Source organism: Lygodium microphyllum, chromosome 15 (assembly GCF_053477565.2).
Source record: "Lygodium microphyllum isolate KBCC chromosome 15, Lygodium_microphyllum_v1.1.10, whole genome shotgun sequence".
In the NCBI taxonomy this organism is placed as follows: domain Eukaryota; kingdom Viridiplantae; phylum Streptophyta; class Polypodiopsida; order Schizaeales; family Lygodiaceae; genus Lygodium; species Lygodium microphyllum.
In genome coordinates, this window is record NC_141149.1 from 105,968,156 (window position 1) to 105,993,113 (window position 24,958).

General features: G+C 44.3%; 2 protein-coding genes and 1 pseudogene across 9 annotated transcripts in view; 2 read left to right on the top strand and 1 right to left on the bottom strand.

The window, feature by feature from the left end:
* LOC148024862 (uncharacterized) overlaps nt 1–24,958 on the bottom strand; it is a 189,800-nt gene that overhangs the window by 154,622 nt on the left and 10,220 nt on the right. The window lies entirely within an intron of this gene.
* The window catches only part of SHOC1 (shortage in chiasmata 1), a 184,889-nt gene that overhangs the window by 153,263 nt on the left and 6,668 nt on the right, over nt 1–24,958 (top strand). The gene's annotated exons all lie outside the window — the stretch shown is intronic.
* Nucleotides 7,877–8,429, top strand: LOC148024865 (uncharacterized; annotated as a pseudogene).

The window sequence follows — 24,958 nt, forward strand, 5'->3', positions numbered from 1 at the left end:
GCCAAAACCTCTATGGCATATGCCGCATGCGCAACATGCGCTACAACTTACAAGTACATACATAGGAGTGGATACATCATACATGAATGATCATACAAATAAGAGGCATGTATGCTTCAGAGAGAGAAGGTTGAGAGAGAGAGAGAGAGAAAGAGAGAGAGAGAGAGAGAGAGAGAGAGAGAGAGATGGCGAACGGAGAGAGAGAGGGATGACGGGAGCGGGACTGAAACCCTACTGTCGGCCTGTCCTTTCCGCGCCTATCTGGTCTGTCGCCGCCGTCGCCTGACACGTTTGGTCTGTCGCCGCTGTCGCCTGTTTGCGCCGCGTCAGTCGCCGTCGCCTGTGCTCGTCCGCGCCTGTCTGCGCTTGCGCGTGCCCGTCCGTGCCTGTTCGCGCTTGCTCGCGCCCGCTCAGACCCGCCCGCCCTGGTCCGCCCTGGTTCGTGCCCGCCTGAATCCTGCTCAACGTCGACCTGAGCTTCTGCGAGCCCTCGTGCGCACGTCTGTGCCGTTTTCCCTGTCTGGCGGTCCCTGCGTCTGCACGACGACTTGCCCCGCGATTCCCTGTGTTGGTGCGCCCGTCTGGCCCCTCGTCTGACCCGCCCTGCTGAATCCGCCCTGCTGAACCGGTGGTGTTGGCTAACCTGCCCTGCGGACCTGCCCTGCGGACCTGCCCTGCGAACCTGGGACGTCAGCTGACCTGTGACCGGGCTGACCTGCCCTGCGGGCTTGCGACGTCGCCCTTGGTTGCGCGCCCTGACCAAGAGAGAGGCCAGTAGTATGGTTGGTCTGGATATGGCTTTTATCGACCAGACGGTGGCTGCCCTTGGTCCTGATTCGGATACAGAGGAGTCGGAGGATATGGTTCCTTGCACGGAGGAGATGCCTTCTGGTTCTGACCTGCCGCCTGCGGGCAAACGCTCCAAGCATACTTCCAACAAGATAATGGGTCCCTCGGAACGTTCCTATGCGCAGGTTGCCTCTGATTCTGGGGATTCACAGGAGATTGACTGGGAGCATTTGCTGGAATTTGCCAATACGTTGCTTGGCGATTATGTCCAGCATAATCATGAAGCTTTTTCTGACTCGGGAACGGATGAAGTGCTGGAAGCCACGGTGGACCCGAAATCAGTCCTGTGGTCTTTTTTGGTGTTTTATGACAGTGCAGTTATACTCTTCTTCACTGGCCGGATCCCAGTGCTTTCCCATATCCGCCAGTGGCTGCACCATTTATTACAAGGGGAATGTGTTGAGGAGATCTTTCTTGGACCCCGCGGCTTTTATGAGGTGCTGCTGAAATCAGAGACACATCGGGCTTATCTCCTGTCCAAGTTGCCATTGTTCTTTGATCGCCGCTTGGTCCATGTTGTGCCCTAGCGCCCTATGGCAGACTTTCAACGCCTGCTTCAACGTGAATGCCCAGTGTGGGTTGAAGTGGAAAATTGTCCGGCGGTCTATTGGCCATTGTTAAAGGATGCAATGGCAGTTGTGGGAATGGTGCTGGTTCCCCCAAGCCTAAGGGCTATGAATCGAAACCGTTTATGCATGTTATGGGACACGGCCAGGAAAAGGCTTGCGTGGCTTCGTCTCAATTGCTCTGGTATGCATCCCTTGCACTTTCGCTTGAAATGGGGTAACTTTGCAAGACACTGCTTTTCCTGTGGAAAATTGGGGCATTTTATGGCCGAATGCCCAGAGAGACAACCGTCTTCAGATGATGCGCATGTTATGCTACCTAAGGATGACATGGTGCTTGATGCTTCGGCACAGGAGGCCCCCCAGCCACCTAATGTTGTGGATAAAGGTAAACAACAGGTCCTGGGTTTGGATTCCCGTAACAATGATTGGCTCGAGGCACGTCCCAAAAAAGGTAAAAAGTTGGATGCAGGTCTGGCGGATTCTGGGCCTAATGTTTCACGGGAGTTCGTGCGCACGTATATGCGCCGAAGGAAATGTTCTCATCACAGCATGATGCGCATACGATGGTTCCTTCTGCCCCCCGTAATCAGTCTACAAGGAAAGTCTATACAGAAGGTCCAAAGGGCCCACTTGCTAAGCTGGCGTTTGATACTAGAGGTAATGTGATTACACCCTGGGATCGTCGTTATCCCCATTCCACTCCCAAGGCAGTGGATATTCCATCTACCTCTAAAGTGGGCCGCCAGAATTCGTTTGCAGTGTTAGCCGATTTTCTGGATGAAGGTGTCCTGGACGCTCTTGCGGAAAAGGTGAAATCGAGGCAACAGGTGCCTCGTTCCTGATTCTCTTGTTTTGAAAGATATATGAAGATAGCCACGTGGAATGTGCGAGGCATTTGTTCTCGTCATAAGCAACATGCCATGTGGACTGTCTTGCATGAGAACCAGTGGGATGTCTTGTGTGCAGTTGAGCACAAGAGTCATGGGGAAGCAGGAAAAGTTGTGGATTGCCATGGGTTTCGCCTGTTTTATGCAGGGACACATGCTATGCACTATTCGGGCGTGCTTATGATTGTCCATGAGAAATACCAGCCTATTCCGCTTTGTGGTAATCGAAGTTTTATTTGAAGGAGAGATTTTATGGTTGCCGGGCCTCTATGCTCCAAATGACCCTGCATCCCGACGGGAACTTTGGAAGACTTTGCAGAGCTCCATGTCCCCTTGGCAGAAGGGGGTTTTTGATGGGGGATTTCAATATGTGTGTTGATTCTTCTCAGTCCACTTCAGGGCATTCGGTAATGGATGCTCCGGAAAGTCGGGTATGGAATGCCTTTGCTCTTCATGTACTTCAGCAAGATCTTTGGTCTTGGCTCCACCCTTCTTCTTCAGGGTTTACTTTTCATTCCGCACAATATGTAACTACCTGGTCGCGGTTGGACTGAATATATATCATGCAGGGGGATGATTTTCTTCCCGAGATGTTGGAAATGAAAGTCTTGCAGCAATATGCCTTGTCAGACCATTTCCCTCTCCAGCTTGAGATGCTTGCACAACCTATTGCACCTTTTATGCAATTGCTTGATAGACTCCCTTTACGTTTCAACTCGTCTTATTTGAAGCATCCAATCTTTCAAGGCTATATGCAGCAATTGATCGAGAGGTTTTTATTGGACTTCGCCTCTGAGGGCTTGGCTTCCTTTGCACGGCTGCTCTCTAATGTGAAGCGGGTTGCTTGGCAGTATGGGATCCATCATGCCTCTCTTTGTCGGTGGCGTTGACACGCAGCGGAGGACTTACTAGCTTTGGTCCGTTCGCTGCTGGTGGATACCCCAGATGATGAATTTCTGCTGTCACTGGCGATACGTTTGGCTGATCTTATTCAAGTATTTCAGTTGAAATCTTATCAGCAGGCCAAACTGCACAACTTGACTGACACATTGCAAGATAGTGCGTGTCAGACTCATAAGTTCTTTCGCGCCTTGCATGCGTCTCCTGCTCGAGAAAATATGACTAGGCTCCAGGATTCAGAAGGTCGCATGGTCACTGATCCGCAGACCATTGTCAATATGTGCAGAAATTATTTTATGGATCTTCTTGGTTCTTCTCCATCGCCTTCCAACCAGGTTACGCATGCACGCTCGGTCTTTTATGATCTGGTCCGCCAGTAGGTTCCACTTGATATGCAAACTTCTTTGGAGGCAGATATTTGCGAGGAGGAGGTTATGGATGTTTTGTTACACCTGCCTAAGGATAAAAGTCCTGGTTGGGATGGTCTCACCAATGAATTCTTTGAGAGCTCGGCCACCTAGCTGGTGAAGCCATTGGCGGCTATGTTTCAGCAGGTTTGGGAAACAGGGGCCATGCCTTCCTCATGGAAAGAAGGCCTTATCAAACTGCTTCCAAAGGTCCCATCACCATCAATGTTGCAACACTGGAGATCAATTTCTTTGATGGGCTCGATGTATAAAATCTTTTCCAAAGTGCTGGCGAATTGACTTCACAAGCACCTTCCAGCTATTGTGCATCCTCTTCAGTATGGTTTCATAAAGGGCCGCAACATTCTGCATAATATCTTAAATGTGAAAATGGCTATTGACTATGCGAGGCACTCCAGTCAGGAAGTGGTATTGATTCAATTGGATCTGGAAAAGGCTTTTGACTATTTAGACAGGTCTTTCCTTGCAGAACTTATGTCTGCCATGGGTTTTGGTACTCCCATGTCCCGATTGATCTACACCATTAGCGCTGCGGCTTCTTCATGCGTTATGCTTAATGGTGGGGTTACAGAGCCATTTGTCCTTGCACGCTCGGTGAGACAGGGTTGCCCTTTGAGTCCTCTCTTCTTTGCCTTGGCGACTCACCCGGTCCTTTCAATGTTATCTTCAATGGCGGCTTCTGCGCAGCTGGCCGGATTGTCTCTTCCTTTGGGACAGCACTTCATTAGCCAATCTCTGGCTGATGATAGCTTCATGATTTTGCGTACGGACAAGGACAACATTCACAAGGCATTAGATGTTTGGACGCTCTTTGGTCATGCTTCTGGTCTTCGCATCAATGCCTTCAAATCAGCCATTCTCAGTTGCACGGAGTTGGATTTACAGTCATTGGGTTGGCAGGGTCAGGTTGTTTCCCGTGGCTCCATTGTCAGACATCTTGGATACCCACTGGGGGATGATGTTAGGCCAAAGGAACTACTGGAGTGGATTTCACAGAAATTGGCAGCTAAGTTTCTGTATTGGAAGTCGCAAGCATGGCCATTCCATGTCCGCCTTAAAGTGGCTCAGACAATTATGCTACCAATGCTCACATATTTTTTGCCCTTGCTGCCGTGGACTCCTACTACTTTGAAGGCTCTCACTCGTCCCATTCGTTTCATGTTATGGAAGAAGGATTCACTGTATGCCGGTATTTCGTGGATCTCATGGTCACATACATGTCCCCCCAAACGCCTGGTTGGTGGAGCTATTTTGGATGCTGAAACTCATCTGCTGGCTCTTCATTGGTCCCTTTTTCACGCTGTGTGTGTGGATCAACACCCGTGGACCATTATCGCCCGTTATTTTCTTGAGGACAACGGGCTTTGCCATGGTAATACACGTCTTCGGTGCTCCTAGTGGCACGTCCTTAATGCAGACTCTCTATTTTCTTGTCCCTCCTCTCTGTTACTGCATTTGGTCAGCTCTTGGAAAGTGGTGCTCCAAAAGGCGCGTTGGCATCCAGTGGGGGACCGCTTGCATACTAACTCCTTTCAACTGGAATTGTTGGCACTCTCGAGATTACTTTCATGGGAAGACAAACATGAGCTCAGACCAAGATTTAATCGCATGGCGTGCTTGGGTGTGACTTCAGTTGCGGATGCCACCCTTGCCACTCGCAATGTCTTCGCATCCTTTTGTACTGCCAGGAGACTGTTCAGGATCCCGCACGGATACCGTGATTTGTGGGAACAGCTTTTGTCGGTGCTTCGAGGTAGGCAACCCTTTCCTGCCCTGGCGGTGGATCATCCTTGGCAGGATTGTGCAGAGCACCACTTGAGCGGATCCTAAGCTGTTTCCACCGGCGGCTGTTGTTACCACACCACCATCCTTTTTCATTACATGGATACCTCATCACCTACTTTTCCTCGTCATTAACACCCTGAGTGGATGGGTTAGCTTGTACTGTTTTGTAATGTGTTGGGTGTACCCTCCCTACTCCCGTCTTCTGGGTCACTATTACTCAATCAACCGCATCCCATAAAATTTACCAGACTTATTCCAAAAAAAAAAAAAAAAACACACACATAAAGTTCAATGTGGTTCCATCCGCCATCATCTTCTCATTAAAGGTAATCAGTGGCTGGGTGTGAAAGCTAATACTGTATGGGGATTGCGGAAATCTCAGTCATGGTGGAAGGAAACTGTGATGGAGGGCTGGTTGAATAAGATACCTTTCAAATGCAAGGTCTTTCTTTGGCAAGTGATGATTGGTGGTCTTCCTCTTGCCTCGGCCCTTTCCAAGCGGAGAATCTCTAATGGCAATTGTTTCTTCTGTACCACTACTGTGGAATCGACCCGACACCGGTTTATTTCTTGCCCCCTCGCCAAGAATATCTGGTCACTCTTGTCACAAGTTTGGCGCGCAGTGGTGGGGTCCTCACTAACCCCTTTCGATTGGGTTTTTGTGCGCCCAAAATACCCCACACCGCCACAGTTGCATATGAAGATCTTATTCCACTTTTTCAGATACTGGGGATGCTGGCACATTTGGACTACGCGGAATGCCTTTCTTTTTGATTCGGCCTCTGATGTACCAAGACACATTGCTCGGCTTAAAGGTCTCTTGCATTGGCAGATAGATCTCATTCGGCACTCGGACTTGCTCCCTCGGGAGGACTTGCTTCCCTGGCACAGGGCAATTTCCTCTGGGTCTTTGCCATGACTTGTGGAACTTTTTCGTGGCCTAGTTCTGGGATTTTACACACGTTGGCCTACGGCCCTCGTGTATCTTGTAATCATGTAAACTTGTGCCTTTTTTCGTAATTAATACAATTACCTTTTACGAAGAGAGAGAGAGAGAGAGAGAGAGAGAGAGAGAGAGAGAGAGAGAGAGAGAGAGAGAGAGAGAGAGAGAGAGAGATTTGGGTTGGGTGGTGCAAAATGAGCTGTGAACAAAGGTAAAATCAATAGGATTAAGCTACTTGATGATTCTCAAATGGTGTTGAATTTATTTATTGATGACACTAACATATTGTGAAAAATGATAGGACATCAATTAGAAACGTTTGGAACTGCTTGAATACCTAATGTATGGCCTTTGGCTCTAGGATAAATCATAACAAAACATGTAGGAGGAGTCTAATTAAGCTTCCACCCCCTTGCTTAGTTGATCGATCAAGGCTACAAAATCACCACCACCACCACCACCACCACCACAACAACAGTCAACAACCCAAACCACCACCACCACCACCACCAACAACCACACCAAAAAAAAAAGTGCTTGTTTTTTGGTTCGAATTCGTACGGTACGGTACGAACCGTATAGTACGAACCAGTTCGTACTACGTACGAGTGCAACTATGACATATGTACACCCATGGCCATCCCTTCGGCTACACCTATGGCTACCATGGAGGGATTCATAGATCCCTCGGATTCTCCTTCCCCTTCAGTCGCCTCCATGGCCACCGCTACTCATGGATCCAAGAGGCTCAAGAGACAAGCCACACTTAGTGAGACAACAGGATGTGTTTTGGACCCACTCTCATTTCTTTGGGCAACAAAGGAATGCGGAAATTGAGATTGCATGAACCATCATTAAGTGCAATCTCCCTTTTCACATCCTAAGAGTGGATAGGTGTAGAAGAATGGTGAAGATTATCGCCGCTGTAGGTCCATGCAAGGGGTGGCATGGAGTTATCTACAACGACATGCACACAAAGAAGCTAGATGAGGAGAGAGAGGATCAACAAGTCCCTTGAGCCCGTTCAAGCCGGTTGGGTGAAGTATAGGTATTCCATCCTCTCTAATGGATGGAGTGACCGAAAGATGAGAGGTATTATTAATATACTTGTCTCTTGTCCTCTTGACACCTACTTCTTGCATGTCATGGATGTGGGCATAAAGGAGAACAGAATGACCAGACTATTCATCTACAAGCACATCCAGCAAGCCATTATACATGTGACTTTACATTTTTGAATATATTATATTTTATAAATAATCTTTCATATTTTATATTTCTTGAATATTATTTTTAATGCTTTATATTTTATCATTTATGTTTTAACTTTAAACTTTTATGTTTCTTAAATCTTGATTCTTGAATATCTCCACCTCTCTCTATATATCTAACTTTACCTCCATATCCGATTATCCATCTCTAAGCCACGCTATATTCTAAATTTTTATATGTATGTAGGTGGGAGTGAGCAATGTTGTCTAAGTTGTCACTGACAATGCTTCAAATTGTCGGAGGATGGGACGATTGCTTGAGGAGAAATTTCCCTCTCTAGTGTGGACACCTTGTACCATACATTGCCTTAACCTCGTTATGGAGGACATAGGCAATTTGGAGTGGGTGAAAAAAATTGTGGTGGATGCAAATGCAATCATCAATTTCATCACAAAAAAGGTAAAAGTGCTTGCTATTTTTCGGACGTATAGTGACGTGGAATTAAAAAAGCTATCAAAAGCTCACTTTGTTGTCACATGGTTGCTCCTTGAGCAACTCTTATGACATGCGGAGAAAGTTGCAAAAGTGTATGGTCTTCGAGGAATTTAAAGCATGGATGGATGAGGAGTTCGTAGCAAGAATAGAGGAAGACAAAGCCATTCAATGGCTTTGCCTAAAGGAATCATTTTGGGCTGAGGTGCGAGCCATGGTCATTCTGATCACACTCATGTATAGGGTTCTTCACATGACAGATATGGAGGGCATCATTATAGGCCTTCTCACTCATTTCATGAGAGAGACCGTGGAGGAGATCAGGGCTTCCACCGTTCTTGATACTAGGATTCCATGGCAATAATTTGAAATTAGATTTATTTTTAAAATGCACATAGAGTTTTTTTTAAAAAATACAAAATAAATCTCACTAATTTTAGTATCTATTGGTTTTTTTCATAAATAGTGGCACAATTGATATTTTGGATTATATCCTGCGAAAAAATGAGTCCCATAGTTGTTAGGTACGAAAGGTACGATACGGTACGGTATGATAAAATACCGTGTTAAATGGTACCTTATGAATTTTTACGGTATGGTACGATATTAGTACGAAAAAAATTAAGATGATTTTTCAAATAAGAAAAACAAAAAAATAAATTATGGATCATAGAATACATGTTTAAAGTGGAAATAGCCATTTCGTTATAGAATAAGATGAATACATGAGGGTGACCATTGCGGTCGCATGGGCTGCGTAAAACATGTAATACAACTACAGTCTAGACTCTAGTATATGATATATTTGATACAAAAAAAAAGAGAGACCTATGAATCTATGATGAGGCATCACTATCATCATCATCAGAACCATTTGAGTGCTCATCAAGAGAGTCTAAATATGACTTCTCGGCATCCGATGATGAGACACACTCATACTCATCCTCGTTGATGTACCATCATCATCAAATGATGCTCCCTAGGTGGCGGTTGTGTAGGCAAAGGAGGATGTCATCATGAGGCACAGGATGTAAGCTACTAGAGCCTCGCCTTACATATGTCTACAAGCCAATCTAACCACCCCTCCTCGATGATGGAGGCATCGAATGACCATGCCGCTAGTACTATCTACTCGAACTCCTTGCCCACGAGCACGCTGATTGTGAGTGTTACGAGTATCTGCTGCTATAAGCTCTCTATAGAGTACTGCAAAAATCATCTCCTCCTCCTCGTCCATCTCCTTATATATACTCGGAAGAGTGTCGCCCATCAACTTGAATGTATCAACATTAACCTACACAATGCAGTGATGCACGTAAGATTGATCATTGTAAATGCTAAAATCTAAATTGTAAAGTATAAACTTCAAAGTTCAAAGTTTAAAAGTTCAAAACAACAAATTTTAAATGTTATGGTTAAGTGTTTCAACTTTACCTGCTTCGGACTATCCATGCTCATCAGAGTCCTCATTATGAGTAAGTTAGTGCAGCAACCGGTCGCTCTAACTGTTGTATGCTAAGACGATTTGCGAATCTTTGTGTGAATGAGAGAATAGGCACAATTTCTTTCACATGCACCCGAAGAGCAATCCTAGGCAAGGACCCTCATCGCTAAGGGTTGAAGGGTCTCTAGTGTGTATCCAAAGTTTTTCCATCAAAATTAAGGCTTCACAAGTGACTCTCTCCTCCAACAAGTGGGAGAAGCAAAAGCCACATGCCCTCTTTGTTCTGCATAGTATCCTAGCTCCTCCAGCACTGCATTGTGGTTATCCACAGGGACCACACGAGTCAAATAAGCAAGCTGGTCCAAACGAAACTGTCTATCATCCATGACCGCTAGTGACTTGTAGGCCGGATGTACCAATGCAGCAAAACCATGGATGGGCTTATGTATCCACGTCCATCTTCTCTCTGCTATCTCTAAAACATGTGCATGCTGTGTCTCTATGATTACTGTACAAGCACGTGGCTCCACCAATGCCGCTCTAAAGAAGTGAACAATAAGGTCCATGGTGGACCCGTCGCAATCACTCATATGTAACACCCTATAAAAGGGAGTTACGACAATGGCAACGGTATGGAATTTTTGCCAAAACTGCTCATTAAGGCACAAGTGCTGCATGGCTTTGGCCTCCTCTGTCTCATGCTCATCCCACTCATTCCATAGAGTGGATACCATTGTCTAGCACAAGGCAGACCGCACCTCATAAAGGTGCTTCAGCAATAATCACATGTAAGCAAAGCGAGTTGAAGAAGGATTCTTCAACTCCAATGTGTTATGCTCACGATACATCGCAAGCACCTTTACCTTTACCATGAAGAATGTAACAATGGATGGAGCTTTGTAGACCACCCTCTACATCCACTTGAGCTTCCCAATGTTCTCCATGAGCAAGTCCAAACAATGACTTGCACATGGAGTCCACACAATCATAGGGAACTCGGCCTCAAACAAACGAGCCATGCGCCAACAATTCGATGCATTGTCGGTAACAACTTGCACCACATTTGAGGGGCCCATCTACAACCACAATTTACAAATTACAAGTAAGTATACTTATTACTAATAATACTTGGAAATTGGAGGTTAGAGAGAGAAAGAGTCTAGAGAGAGTTGAAACTTGAGCATTTCAAGTTTCAAGTTTCAAGTTTCAGCTTTTAAGAATGAAGAGAGATGGGGCCTGGGGGTTGGGGGCCTTGCGGCTTGGGGGGAAAGAGAGAATCGAGATATTAAAGATAAATTAATTATTAGAATAGGCAGATAGATAGTTATGCATAAATTAAATTTCAATTATGAATCATTCAATCATGATATTATCATAATGAAAGAAAGTAAAATAATTTAAAAGGCAAATTGCCATGTATACCTCAATGATAGCTTGTCGAATGTGGCGGTGGATGATGCGCCCATCGTTTTCCTTCCCCTCTTGCTGGTATCTACGGCTTGCAAAAAGTAAGTGCCAAGTGGACATGAGACGAGTATGTTGATGATGCCCCATTTCTTACAATCACTCCATCCGTCGGTGAGAATGGAGCAACCATATTTTATCCATGCGGCCCGAATAGGATCAAGGGCTCTATCAATCCTCTCCTTCTCTTCATCAATCTTTTTTGTCCTCATGTCATTGTATGTAACACCGGTCCATCCTTCACATGGACCCACATTGGCAATGGCTTTTACCATCTTCCATTGCTCTTGCTTTAGGACATTGAATGCAAGATTGCACCCAATTACCGTGTGTGCAATTTCAATGTCCGCAAGTCGTTGCCTTTCTCTAAGAAAGGCAACCGATCCACGCACATGACTGGGAGCTTGAGAGAGAGGATTGTCTCTGCGGCACCGCATGATTCCCACTCTTTGTCTTTTACCGGAGCCGGATGTGGACGTGGATCCCCCACCACCAATGGTAGAGGCCTCTCCCGCATTGGTTGAAGATACGTCCACATTTGATACTTCCTCATTAGTAGACATAGGAGTTGGTGCCGATAAGCCACTTCCTCCTCTTGTAGATCCGCTTCTCATCTTGGGGAGAATCTCCTCCGCGATGTTTTTAGGGATCTCCTTGCATGGAGCAACTTGCTCCCTCGTCTTGGAAAGATGTTGGAGAAACGGAGTTGCACCACTTATATAGTGCTTCTCGCAATACTTGCATGTCCAATGGTGGGAGTTGGACTTCTTTGTATCCCTCTCTACATGGACCGCATGCAAATTGAATGCCTCGTGCTTCTCACGAGTCATGGTGTCGATGATGGATAAAAGGGCCCAAGAGAGAGAGAGAGAGAGAGAGAGAGAGAGAGAGAGAGAGAGAGAGAGATGCTTGAGTCTTGACTCTTGAAACTTGAGTCTTGAAAGTTGAAAGGGAGGGAGACTCGAGAGGCTTGAGGGTTGGGGTAAAGTTGAAAGAGTAAGAGAGAGAGAGAGAGGATGGGAGATGAGAATGACAAATGCTTTGATAGGGTGCGGGATAGAGGGGATGGGAGATGAGATTTGAGAATGGCAAATGCTTCGATAGGCTGCGGGAAAGAGGGAATGGGAGGTGACTCGTGAGATTCAAGAATGACAAATCACAAGTCCATTCAAGAATTAAGATCCAAGAGAAGAAGATAAGAATCAGAGAATGGTAAGTGCTTGCTGAATTGGTGGGAAAGCATGGAGGAGAGAAGCACCTTTGTAGATGAGAGAAGGGTCAAAGTTCAAATAGTCAAAGAGAGAGGGGTCAATGGTCAAAGAGAGGGTTGCAAGTTGGAAGGAATCTAAAGAGGGTTGGGTGTAAAGAAATTCCCTAACACAGAAACATAAACGGAAACTGTACGACAAAGCACAAACTGATAAAATAACACAATTAGAGTTAGGGTAACTTAGAGAATGAACACAATAAATAAATGAAGTGATATAACTACTGAATAATACGATGCTCATGTAGCAAACACGCTATGCAGTGAATGAATACTAGACCTCGAACTTCTATATCTCAAGGATCAAGGCAGGGGTAATGAGCTGGAGAGTGTGTCATACTCTGAATGGATCCCAAATCGCAACAAGCTAGCCTCCGAATGTCGAACACCAGCAAACGCAGGCAAGACAATAGGTGAGAGAAAGACTAAAAACGCAAGCAACAGGTGAGAGAAAGTCTAAAAACGCAGATAGGACAGCATATAGGGGAGAAAGACTAAAAACGTAGGCAATAGGTGAGAGAAAGACTAAAAACGCAGGTAGGACAGCCTACAAGAGAGAGAAAGACTAAAAACGTAGGCAGTAGTACTGTGATGATGTGGCAGGCTGTACGGTAGCAGGTCTACACAGGAACAGCAGTCGCTTGGATGGAATTAGCTCCAAACGCGTGAAGAGGGTTGAAAATCAAGCGCCAACTGATGGAGACAGCAATGGACAGCTTCGGTTGAGATGTCCTTCGTGAACGGGGTGTGGGTAGCAAGCTGAAACACTTGAAATTTGCAAAAACGAGATTAGAGAAGAGTGGAGGGCTGGCTGCCTATATATAGACAATTAGGGTTTTAGATTCTCTCCTACTTAACTCTCTCGATCCTCTCTCCATTTTAGGGTTTTGGCTAAAATAAACCTAAAAAACTGAAGAATCTGCGGGAAGGTCAAGAGCGGAAAGTAGACCAAGCTCAGTAGGCACAAACTCCGATGATGTGGAAGAAGGAATCGGATCGGAATCCGATGCAGAAGAGTAGACAATATCCCTCTCGTCAAAGACCACATCCCGCCTAATGATCACCTTGTTCGTTCGAGGATCGATAGTCTTTCGCCTTAGAAGAATATTTTAAAAAATAAGATCAGCTCGGGGAGTGAGCTTTTCTATCTTGTCATTAGGCGTGTGTGTGTACGCACGGCACCGGAAGAGTTTGAAGTGGGAAATAATAGGCCGAGAGCTAAAGAATGCCGCATATGGGGTCTTTTGAGGAAGAGCCGCAATTGGGCACCTGTTAAGGATGTACACCAAATTGTTAACAGCCTCGATCCAAAGGCGCTCAGGAAGCTCTGTTGCGAGAGCATAAAGCGTGCCGTTTTCATGACTATTCGGTTCCTATGCTCTACGACTTCATTCTGAGAAGGGGAGTTGGTAGAGGTGAGCTGGCGAGAAATGCCATGTTGCTGTAGAAACTCAGAGAACTCGTGGGAGATAAACTCACCACTGCTATCACTCCTCATGCAATTGATACGACGACCAGTTTGGTTATAAACCAGCAGCACCCAAGCAGAAAAGTACTTATGCTTGAGGAAGTACACCCACATGTATCTAGAATGATCATCCACTATCAAAGAGAAGTACAGTGCGCCATTCAAGGCAGCAGTGGATGTCGGCCCATAAAGACCAACATGAATCAATTCTCCACCAAAGCTTTTGTTGCAGGTTCGAGCGGTGGAACGCAGAAGAAAGAGAGGTCACAGGCTAAAACACAGGAGAGTTCTTCAGGTTCTGACTCTGAATTGGAGAAGCCTAAATGCCCATATTGTGGGAAGGGGACACATCCAAAGGAGAAATGTTGGAAGAAGTATCCTCACCTTCGTCTGGGAGCAAAGGATGGAGCTAAAATATACAAGCCTTCTACGTCTACTCCGGCGGTTACCCATGAGTTAGTGTTCCTTCATATTGTTGACTTGGAGGAGCCTTCTTTAGTGGTTGCCTTATATTCTGAGAGGCCTTGGTTGGTTCATAGTGGAGCTTCTAGTCATATGACTCCACGAGGTGATTTGTTGCAAGATCTCTGCTCTTTTGAGGGTTTAGTCATTGTTGGTGACATTGTTTCGGTGCCTATTTGTGGTATTGGCACTTTGCCTTTATTTCCCGACCGTGTGTTGAGCTCTCTTTCACAGGCTCTTTCTGTTCCAGACGACTCGGGCTTTCCACTCCTTCAGTTTATGGCCTTACAAGGCTTAGTACCCGGGTTGTCTTCATCGGGCAGGCCATTTGGTTTGAGGATTCTTCTACAGGGGTTGTTATCGTGACAGGTTGGCAGGAGAGCGGACTTCACAAGCTCCATTCCCCTTTTCTTATGTAAGGTTCTCCAAGGCAGTTGTCTATTGCTACACCTGTTCCCACTTGTGCACCCTCTTTTCCATAGGTTCCTTCCTATTCCCCACTCTCTCCAGTGGTTTCCTTGTACCCCCATCCCTTTCAAAGGGGGACAATCTCGGTGATGCAGCTCTGGATTTTTGGGCCCCTATTGTTTTAGGGGGATCTTCCTAGGATCACAAGGAGTTTCTTCATTAGCAATCTTCATTGATTGACTTCATCGACATTGGCATTCCTCTTGCCATCCCAAGATCCATTTCTCCCTTGGCCTTCTGCCACATCCAAGATCTGAGAGAGGGTGTTAGCAGTCATGTTTGTCATGCCTTGTCATCTCCTGCATGTGAGTCTCAGTTTGAATCAGACGAGGACTTTAGGAGCTCTGATCTATCTATCACTTGTTTTGACGGAGGAGGTAGCTCATTCTAGAGCACTCGGTTTATTGCATTTTAGTGTATTTTCTCCTCAAGTCGGGATTTTATGTGTATTTCCCACTTGGCAGTCAGTTAGATTATCATCTTCCCTCCCTCCTTGGCAGGTGCACACTCCGATTGCATCTTCTTCCTCCATCTTCGATGTTGTTGTCATCATTAGCTTGATCTGGTGCCCTCACTGATGTTGTGGGCTGCGTGTAGGGACTGATTAGTTCTCCTTCTGTATTTAGCATTTGTTCCTTGTTCAGTGCAGGTTTCTTTTCTTTTTCTCTTGCAGATTGTGTCTCGCTTCCTCTATGTTCGAGTTCCTTTTTTTGTTGTGCACTCTCACAACATCCCTAATATTTGGCAATACACAAGGAACTGATTTTAATTTTGCGTTGCATTTCACAGCTAGGATAAAGCCTTGCAAGCAATGTGTTCCAAGCTTTGACCACCTCAAGGTCTCTTTCTTGCATCTTTCCTTGAAACTCAGGATCAAGCACATATGCTGCAACATGCATAGGAGAGTCATACTCATTCCATCTGCTCATGCATAACTCCTTGATTTGCTCATACATGTCTACATTTGGTTCCAAACTCTCCAACTTCTCAATCATGGGATTCATACCTTTATCGATCTTCCTAATGCATAGATCCATGCCATTTGCAAGTCTCAACATGTGCATGATAGGATCAACCATTTGGTTGGTGCCATTCACCTCATCCCAAAAATCTGTATTAGAGACATAACACAGCAGTAGCAGTGGCAGCCCCAATCTAATTTTCATAACTAGCAAATAGCTCCCTAATTGCACCTTTGTATAGTGCAATTGACCAAGCATAAGAAAGTTATATGCAAATCATGTATTTGAGTATTTGAGAAGTTCTTTGTCACTTCTCTTACAAAACTCAGTATGCAAGTATTGATGATTACATATAAATGTGATAATCTTGTTGCCTTTCGCAACAAGAGATGCAACCCATGGCAAGTTTTCAATATCCTTCAACAAGTTATTCAAGCAATGTGCCATGCATGGACTAAAGGTGATATGTGGATACATTGCGATTAAAATGTTTCCTACTGCCCTATTTGTAGGTTCACCATCTGCCACAAACTGCACTACATTTTCTGCCCAACAGCCTGTATTGCCTCGCACCACTTGGATGCTAATACATCTGCACTCTTTTCAGTCTTTGAAGCATCGTGACTACCAATGAAGTATACATTCCCTCGAGAATATGTGAGAACACCATTTATGGACCTATGGCGTGTGACACTCCATTCATTTGCTATCAATGTCACTCCATTTCTTGCCCATTGATTGCGAATATTTGCTGTTGCAATCTCTATGACTGCTTTCTCCTTCTGAAGCAATGTAGTCTTGATAGTTTCTGATGAAGGGGGCTTATATCTTGGTCCATACTTTGCAATCTATCACCATATTTAAAAAATAAGGTGACCTGGCTGATTTGAATGCAATATGGTCATGGTAGAAAAAGCGTGCCACTGCTGCATTTGTTTCCTCTTTTTTCTTTGGTTTCCATGAAGTGTGCAATGAACTCTGTCTAACACCACGACCTGGTGCTGCACTGATGGCCCACGAGAAGGTTGCGTAGCCACTAATCCTAATGATCTTCTGCATGAAGCACCATGCCTTGTTAGCCTTGGAGTCCATGTTGTTGGATCCATTGCTATGTTTGGTGTCTCCTTGCATGTGAATTCCCCATAGAAGTGGCTATGTGGTCAAGTAACTCCTGTCTTTTCTCAATTCAGCCTGTATTCCTTTTATTGAAAATGCCACAAATTTGGGGCAATGACTGATTCAAAATGCAACCAAATTTGGGGACATTGCAACTAAATTTGGGCCACAATCCTTGTTGAGAAAGCCCCAAAATTTGGGGTAATTGCCAACAACTGATCCAAAATGCCCCAAATTTTGGGGAGATTGCAGCTTGAATCATAGATGCTTTGAATTGGGGCAAAATTGCAAATTCCTATTGAATCACCCCTAAATTTGGGAAAAGCCTCAAGGAGTGAAGACCGATCTAAAATGTGTGTGTGTGAGAGAGAGAGAGAGAGAGAGAGAGAGAGAGAGAGAGAGAGAGAGAGAGAGAGAGAGAATCATCTAATCATGAGCAATAGGGGCGGACCGTGGACGACAGGCGCGACCATGGATGGTAGGCAAGAGTTAGGGTAGACATGGGGTCGGACGACAGTTAGGGGTCGAGTCGGGGCAAATGTCGGGTCAGATGATTGGCAATAGGTGGGAGTCCAGGCTAACGACAAGTAGGTGGGAGGCAGAGCGGACGACAAGCAGGCGGAAGTCGAGGCATGGGACAAGGAACGACCTTAAAAAAAAAAAAATGCCCCGTTGGAACGGCTGTTCCAAACAGGGAACGCGGCGGAACAAGTGGCAACAAGGCAGGAAACGGGCTGGAATGTTCCACCAGCATTTTTTGGGCTCAAACCTCCCGAAACGTGTTAATCCGTTCCTAAGTGCCGGAACTGGCGTTCCTTGTCTCTATGAGAAACCCAATTGTAAATTATATTTTTCGCAAAGAAGCTTTGGCTCAATCCCCGTACAAGATATACATCTACGTTCAAATGGTATTTCTAAGACTATGGCTCAAAGAAATCTCAATAACTAAGATTATGCTCAGTGAAACCCAGTTACTAAGACTATGACTCAGTGAAATTCTGATTTCTGATATTCCATATAGAATAGCAATACAAAACAATGTAGCTATAGCCCAACATCAAGCCTCGAAAAGTATAGAACAATCTGGTACCAAAACAGCCGCATACATCATAATACCCTATATAAGAGCAATATCAGCCCTCTAAAACATCACAAAATCTTTCCTTGATCTTCAAGTCAGTATACATCCAAGAAGACCATGTAATAGTCACATATTCATTGAGACAACAGTCATGTCTTGAACTTGGTTGCAACTTGTCTCCACCATAACTTTCACATATGGACTTTGAATAGGATCATTTAGGTACTCAAAACGAAGTGAATAGACTTGATCAACAAGCCAACACGGACAAAATCATGAAAATCCGCCTTAGAATAGTCATAAACGCTACTTCTCTATAAACATGTCACTTTTTGATATTTTTTCGGCTTGGACAACTTTAACCACTCGAGATAAGCCTTGGAATGTTTTTAATTTCACCCCAATGTTCGTATTAAGTCATTAGAACTTAATATTGGATACTTGGACGATCTCAAAGACTAGCTCTCTTCCTAGAAAACCCTGTAAAGAATCCTTGCCATGTGTCTTTGTATAAATGGTCTTTCATACAATTTTCTTGCACTAAACCTGTAACCACATTACAACAGGTTTCACAGCTCAAATGCAAGGGTAAAATGCTATAGCTATGAATGGAATTCAAGAAGTAGGCCTTGCATTTACCCAATAATAGCTAAGGCATTTCATGCCTTCCAAGAATGGATAATCTCAAGTGGAACAAGGTGAGAATTCAGTTGGGGTTTCAATCCTTGTACAATGTTTCACAAGTTTTGTGAGTCTAAGGCATGTCTCATTGGATTTGACCAAGTATTGTAGTTTGGCCCGTTAAAATGAGTCTTATTAGTGAATACATGCTTGAGTGATGAGGAGGAATAACTTTGAGATGTCAGGTAAGAGGAGTAAGGAGGATAGAGAGGGGGAAAGGACGGGTAGGTAGAACTGGGATGGGGGTTTCCATAAGGCACCAATCGAGGAGGAACTTGATAACCTTGACCAACTATTGGCTATGATAGTGGTACTTAACTAGAAGGTTAGTAAGCACACATACCTGGCATAAGAGTAGATGGACAAGAAGAATGGGTAGGCTTATACTCTATGCTAGTTTCTCCAATAGGATGGCGAGTCTTGAGCGGAGGTTTTGTCCTCCATGCAAAACTAATAGATCTATGCACTAAACCTAAAGGGAAATAATCAATATTAGTTTCTAGTTGATGGTTTGATGTAATAGGATCAAGTTGAATTCAGCTTGTGAAATCTTGTATGGTCTATAGACGCCATGGTAGTCTAATATCTCTTCACTAGTGTTTGAAGTTCGCGGAGCAAGCCGAGAGGTCCACTCCTACTCAGTTCTTGGCATAGCCTACTTTGGAGACTGAAGCGGTGATGATGTATTCGAATTGATCTTCCCTCTAAGATTCTATTTCTTATGTTGAGCTTTCCAATCAAAAACTCAGGTTTCTTCAAAGAAATACCTAGCTGTAGTACCATGTAAAGAAATACTCAAACACAGTAGACACACACACTCATACGATAAAGCACAAACTGATAAAAGAACTCAGTAGAGTTAGGGTAATGTCACCAGGTGGTGATACTTCTTGCAGTTGCTTTCTTTATTTACTTATGTAAATATTTTTTTTTCTTTAGTTACTATTGCTTTTTACTCTCAGAGTTCTCTTGGATTAAGCCGGGATCTTTTCGTAGCCAGAATAGGCAGCCATTGAGACAAATTGGACTAATGATTTGTCTGAGCCTTGGGACCGGATTGAATGGGCATTGAAGAATAGAATGCAAGTGGTTTGGGAATGTGTCCTTAGCCACTGGAAATGGTGCAGGACAATGAGCTTCGCCAAGATAGAAGATGCACATGTGAGAATGCCCACACAATAAAAGTCACCGTAACTGAGCCACATTATACTTTTTGATGTGATTGCAATGATAAAAGCTGCTTAGAACAACTTGAGGAATGCTAGGGTCACCATTTCTAAAATTTAGGGAGTTACTATTTTTGGACCCCAGAATTTGTTCGCGTCATTATCTTTGTTTTTTGCAGGATGATTAATTCTCTGGTCTGTGCTAAGGTCAAATTTTGCACCGATCATGTAGAATTTTAGAACGGAAGGTCTAAATGGGAAAATTGTTATACGTATGCCATGTGTCACAATTTGGGAACAAATTCCCAAAAGAGAGAGAGCAACAACGTTAAATGCAGAAGGGGTAGATCTAAGCGTGAAATTATGTGAGTCTGAGGGCAGATTGCTGCAAGTACATCAGCTATAGAGAGTACTTCGTCTCTGACTCATGTGCGGAGGTAGAGCTTGCTTCCTCTGGTCAACTCTCTCTCTATTCTTAGAGGAAATGCTCAGCATGATGGGCTGATTCAATTGAATGTACAGTTCTATGTTTTCTTTGCTCTTCTGCTGGAGCAAGAGCCTCACTGTCCTGGTTTAGGAGCAGCTGATTGCTTCTCCAATACAGGAACTAAAGAAAGTGATGACCACGCCACATAGGAACAATGTTTTCAGCTCTGATTTAGTGCTGTTTGTGGGATTGTTTTACTATTGGAATGATGTCAGGGTCAAAGGGTTTGTAGTCCAACTGGTATGGAACAGATATGGAATGGATTAAGGCAGAGAACAGGTCAAGAAACAGGTGAAAAATAGTAAATATAGAGTTTTGCGGATTGCAATTCTACACTTGAATTATTGAGTTATAGTCACAGAAAGTGTTTTCTTACTTGAGATGTTGTTTTGGATATGCTGTACTGTCCTTACGCAGCTGGAATTTACTCGGTAAAGAAGATGAAAGCCAACTGTTCACAGGCTTTGTACCTTGGAACATTTCATTTTTGTAACTTTCCATCTTTTAATTGATAGAGAAATACCGAAAGGAGTGCCGGACTTCGGGGCCAATCTGGTGTTGAGCGAGGGAGTGAGGTCTCTGTTTGTGTGTGTAGGTAAAAAGACCAGGTATTAATTGAAGGGATTATCACTTTATGTGAGTCATAGACCGGTTTTAGGTAACTCAAACAATGAACACTGAATATAGATGAATGAATAGATACAATTCTCAATGCAGCAAACACACTATGCAAGGAGAATACTGAACCTTGAACTCTTGTGTTGCTGGAGGATTGAGGCAGAGGATATGAGTTGGAGAGGTATATTGTACTCTATACAGATCTCAAAACATGGCAAACGACCTCCAAATGTGTATGGCATCATAAAAACTGGAGTCTGGATTCGAACAACTCAAAACATGGGCACTAGGCCAAACAGTCAGAAAATGCAGGCGACTGCTGGCAGCAAAATGCAGCAGTTTTTGTGATGTGGCAGGCTGTATGGCAGCAACTGATCAGCAAACCCAGCTGCCCTGATGATGTCGGTAGTCAGGCAGCAGCAGCCGAACAAAAATGCAGGCTGAAACAGGCTCAACAGCAACAAACACAGCCTAGGAAAGGTGTCTCCAAGTGTGTGAAGGCTAGAAATCCATCGCCAATAGCAGGAGAGAGGCTGGATGCAGGCCCCCAGCTGATGGGGAGCAATAGGATTAGGGCCGAGTGGTGGGCAACTTGTCTATGTATAGATGAGTGGATCCTCCCAAATTAGGGTTTGGTTTATGGGACACAACCACTCTGTAGGAAATGCTAGTAATACATAAGTTTTGGTGTTGCAATAAAGAGCTAATCGAAATGTAATGCATTTTTTAGCTCAACAAAAGATGCATCTAGTGTTTCATGTGAGTAATCTTGCAAAGTATCATGGATCTATTTCTATCACAACCCTAGATCACGAGGAGCTACAATTAGTGGATGCTAATGGGCTTTAAGAGAGGAGTTGATGCCAGAATAAGTGTTGCTTCATAGGTACAAGAAGGGTGCATGGAGGAAGGAGCTCTAGTATTTGTTTCAAGGTTACCCCATACACAAGGCAGTATGGTTGGATGAGTCTCACTTTGGGGATGACTCTTTGCCTTTGCTTTGGATTTACCAAGAGGCTATGCGATTGGGGACAGCCGCAATTCTAGTAGGGGAGAATGTAATGTACCTAGGCACCAGTCACATAACACATGCTCATATACCGGTGATGGGACATGCAGAGGTGAATGACTTAGACAAATGAGGACACATGAGAAGGACATATGCATGGAAGACGAGGTAATGGCAGGTCATGATGTGCAAATCATGGGCAGTAAGATTGTTTCTTGTGTAGGGACCGGTTAGGGGCCGACGGTCGAGACAGACTGTACTACGCGCAGTGAGAGCCACAGAGAGTGAGAGAGCGCAGAGTAGAGAGTGAGCACGTTTTCACGTACAATGACGAGTGTGTACCTTTAGGTTTTTAGATAGATATATATGTGTAAGTACAAGTGCTAAGGGTGTGTTCACACCTAAGCACATTTAAAAGGCACAAGGCCTTTATTCCCAATAACCTCCCACCTAAAGTCAATGTGCCTTAAGAGGAGAAAAGAATCAGCTAAGTCTAGGTATGTACAAAGCTAATATCTATCCAACTCCCATCATCTATCAGCAATGAGCAAACCGCTCTGTAGGAAGACCCTTCGTGAGAAGGTCTGCAGGGTTATCATCTATATGCACTTTGACAAGCTCAATGCTTTTGCTGTCAAGTACATCTCTAATGAAGTGGTACTTCACCTGTATGTGCTTTGTCTTTGCATGAAAGACAGGATTCCGTGCTAGCATGATAGCACTCTGACTATCACAATGGAGAACAAGTAACTCTGTGATGCCAAGCTCTCCCACCAGACGTGAAAGCCATAAAGCCTTCTTGCATGCCTCAGTGGCAGCCACATACTTTGCCTCTGTAGTAGACAATGCAATACACTTTTGTAGCCTGAAGATCCAAGAGACTGCTCCTCCTATGAAAGTAAACACATACCCAGAAGTGGACTTCCTGCAGTCCACATGACCAGCATAGTCTGCATCCGTAAAGCCAACAAGAGATGCCTTCTGCTTTCCAAAGTAGATGCACAACTCCTTTGTGCCTTTGAGGTATCTCATAATACCTTTCATTGTATCCCAATGCTTCTTGCCAGGGGTTGCCATGTATCTGCTAACCACTCCCACTGCAAAGGCAATGTCAGGACGTGTAGCAACCATAGCATATATCAAACTGCCAACGACTGAAGCATATGGTATCTTGGCCACTTCAGCCTTTTCATCATCAGATGTAGGGCTGTTCTCTGCACTAAGTTTCACATATGGAGGCAATGGAACCCCAATTGTTTTCCCCCCCTCCATATTGAAACGCTGCAAAACTTCGGAGATATACTCCTGCTAAGATAGATAGAGTAAGCCTTTCGATCTATCTCTGAGTATTCACATGCCAAGAATGTGATTTGCATCACCAAGATCCTTCATGTCAAAGCTGCCATGAAGATTTTGCTTCAATGAATCCAAGGCATGAGTATCCTTGCCAGCAATCAGCATGTCATCAACATACAAAACCAGGATAATCAGGCTGCCATCTGTTGCCTTCTTGGTGTACAAGCAGTGATCCACTTGACTTCTATGAAAGCCTTGGGACTATATGAATGTATCAAACTTATGATACCATTCTCTTGGTGCTTGTTTCAGCCCATATAAACTCCTTTTGAGTTTACATATTACATCCATCTATATGAGCTCCATATCCTCAATTGCAACCAAGCCCAAAATGGTTCTCAATGTAGTCATCTTGACCACAGGAGAGAAAATCTCATAAAGTTAATTTCCATGCTTCTGCATGTACCCCTTTGCAACCAATCTTGCTTTGTACTTTGGTGAGGAACCAGAAGTGACTTTCATCTTGTAAACCCATTTGCATGGAAGAGTTTTCTACCCTTTTGGCAACTGCACGAAGTCCCAAGTGCCATTTTTTTTAAGAGATTCCATCTCTGACATCATGGCTTTATACCATTTCTTGTTGTCCTGTCTGTCCATTGCTTCCTTGAAGCAAGACGGTTCACCATAGTCTATCAACATGACATAATCAACCACATTAATTGCACTAGGAACAAACCTGTCAGGTTGTCTGGTAGCTTTAGAGGATCTCTTAACCCAATGGTCATTGTTTGCTGGCTGTTCCTGCACATGTAATGGCTCATTTTCATGGGCCATAGCTGGTTGATCATTTCTAGCATCATTTCTTGTATTTACAAGTTCATTTACAGCAGGTATTTGCTGCTGTACAACGGGCACATTTTGCTGTCCAAAAGGTATTTCTTCTCGGAATACAACCCTACGGACCTCCTCAGTCTTTTCGGGGTTGTTTGTGCATGCGATCTTCCTGGAAGATAATATCATTGCTGCGTACTACTTTCCTTTTCTCGAGATCCCACAATCTATATCCCATTTCACCCTCGTCACCATATCCTAGGAAAATGCATTTATTGGACTTTGGCTCAAGTTTGCTGCGTTTTTCTTTACGAATGTGCACAAAATCTTGGCAGCCAAACACTTTCAGATGAGCATATGAAGGTGGCTTGCTTGACCACGCTTCTTGGGAAACTCCCCCTTCCAAAGACTTGTTTGGTGATCAATTAATTAAGTGAGCATCTGTCATAACAGCCTCTACCCAAAAACCATACGGTAATGCAGCATAAGACAGTCTCGTACGGATCTTATTCTGTATGGTCCAATTCATACACTCTGCAACTCCATTTTGAGGCGGATTATGAGGGGCAGTGACACATATTCCTCACCATTGTTAGAGCGAAGACCCCTGTCAGGGGGGTACCGGGGAGAAACTCTGTTCCCCCACGAGTGAAGGCCCACTGCCCGGGTTGGGGAGGTAACATGGACACTTAAGTGTCTTATCTGTCTGATTTTCAGCCAATGCCAAGAATTTTTTAAACTTATCGAGCACTTTATCATTGTTACGAATGGGATAAACCCATATCTTCCGTGTAGCATCATCAACAAAGGTGACAAAATATTCATTTCCCTCTAAAGATAATCCTGGCATTTGACATATATCTAAATGTACTAACTCTAGAGGAGAAGATTTCAAAGAAAGAGACTTTTTGTGAGACGTCTGTGTGTGTTTGCCATAAATACAATGATCATAATGCTCAAAGTCAGTATAACGAAGACAAGGCAAGTAACCCAAACGAGAAAGCACTTTCATTCCTGTTTGACTCATGTGTCCCAACCAGCCATGCCACAAAGAAACGCTTGGATGCAACATG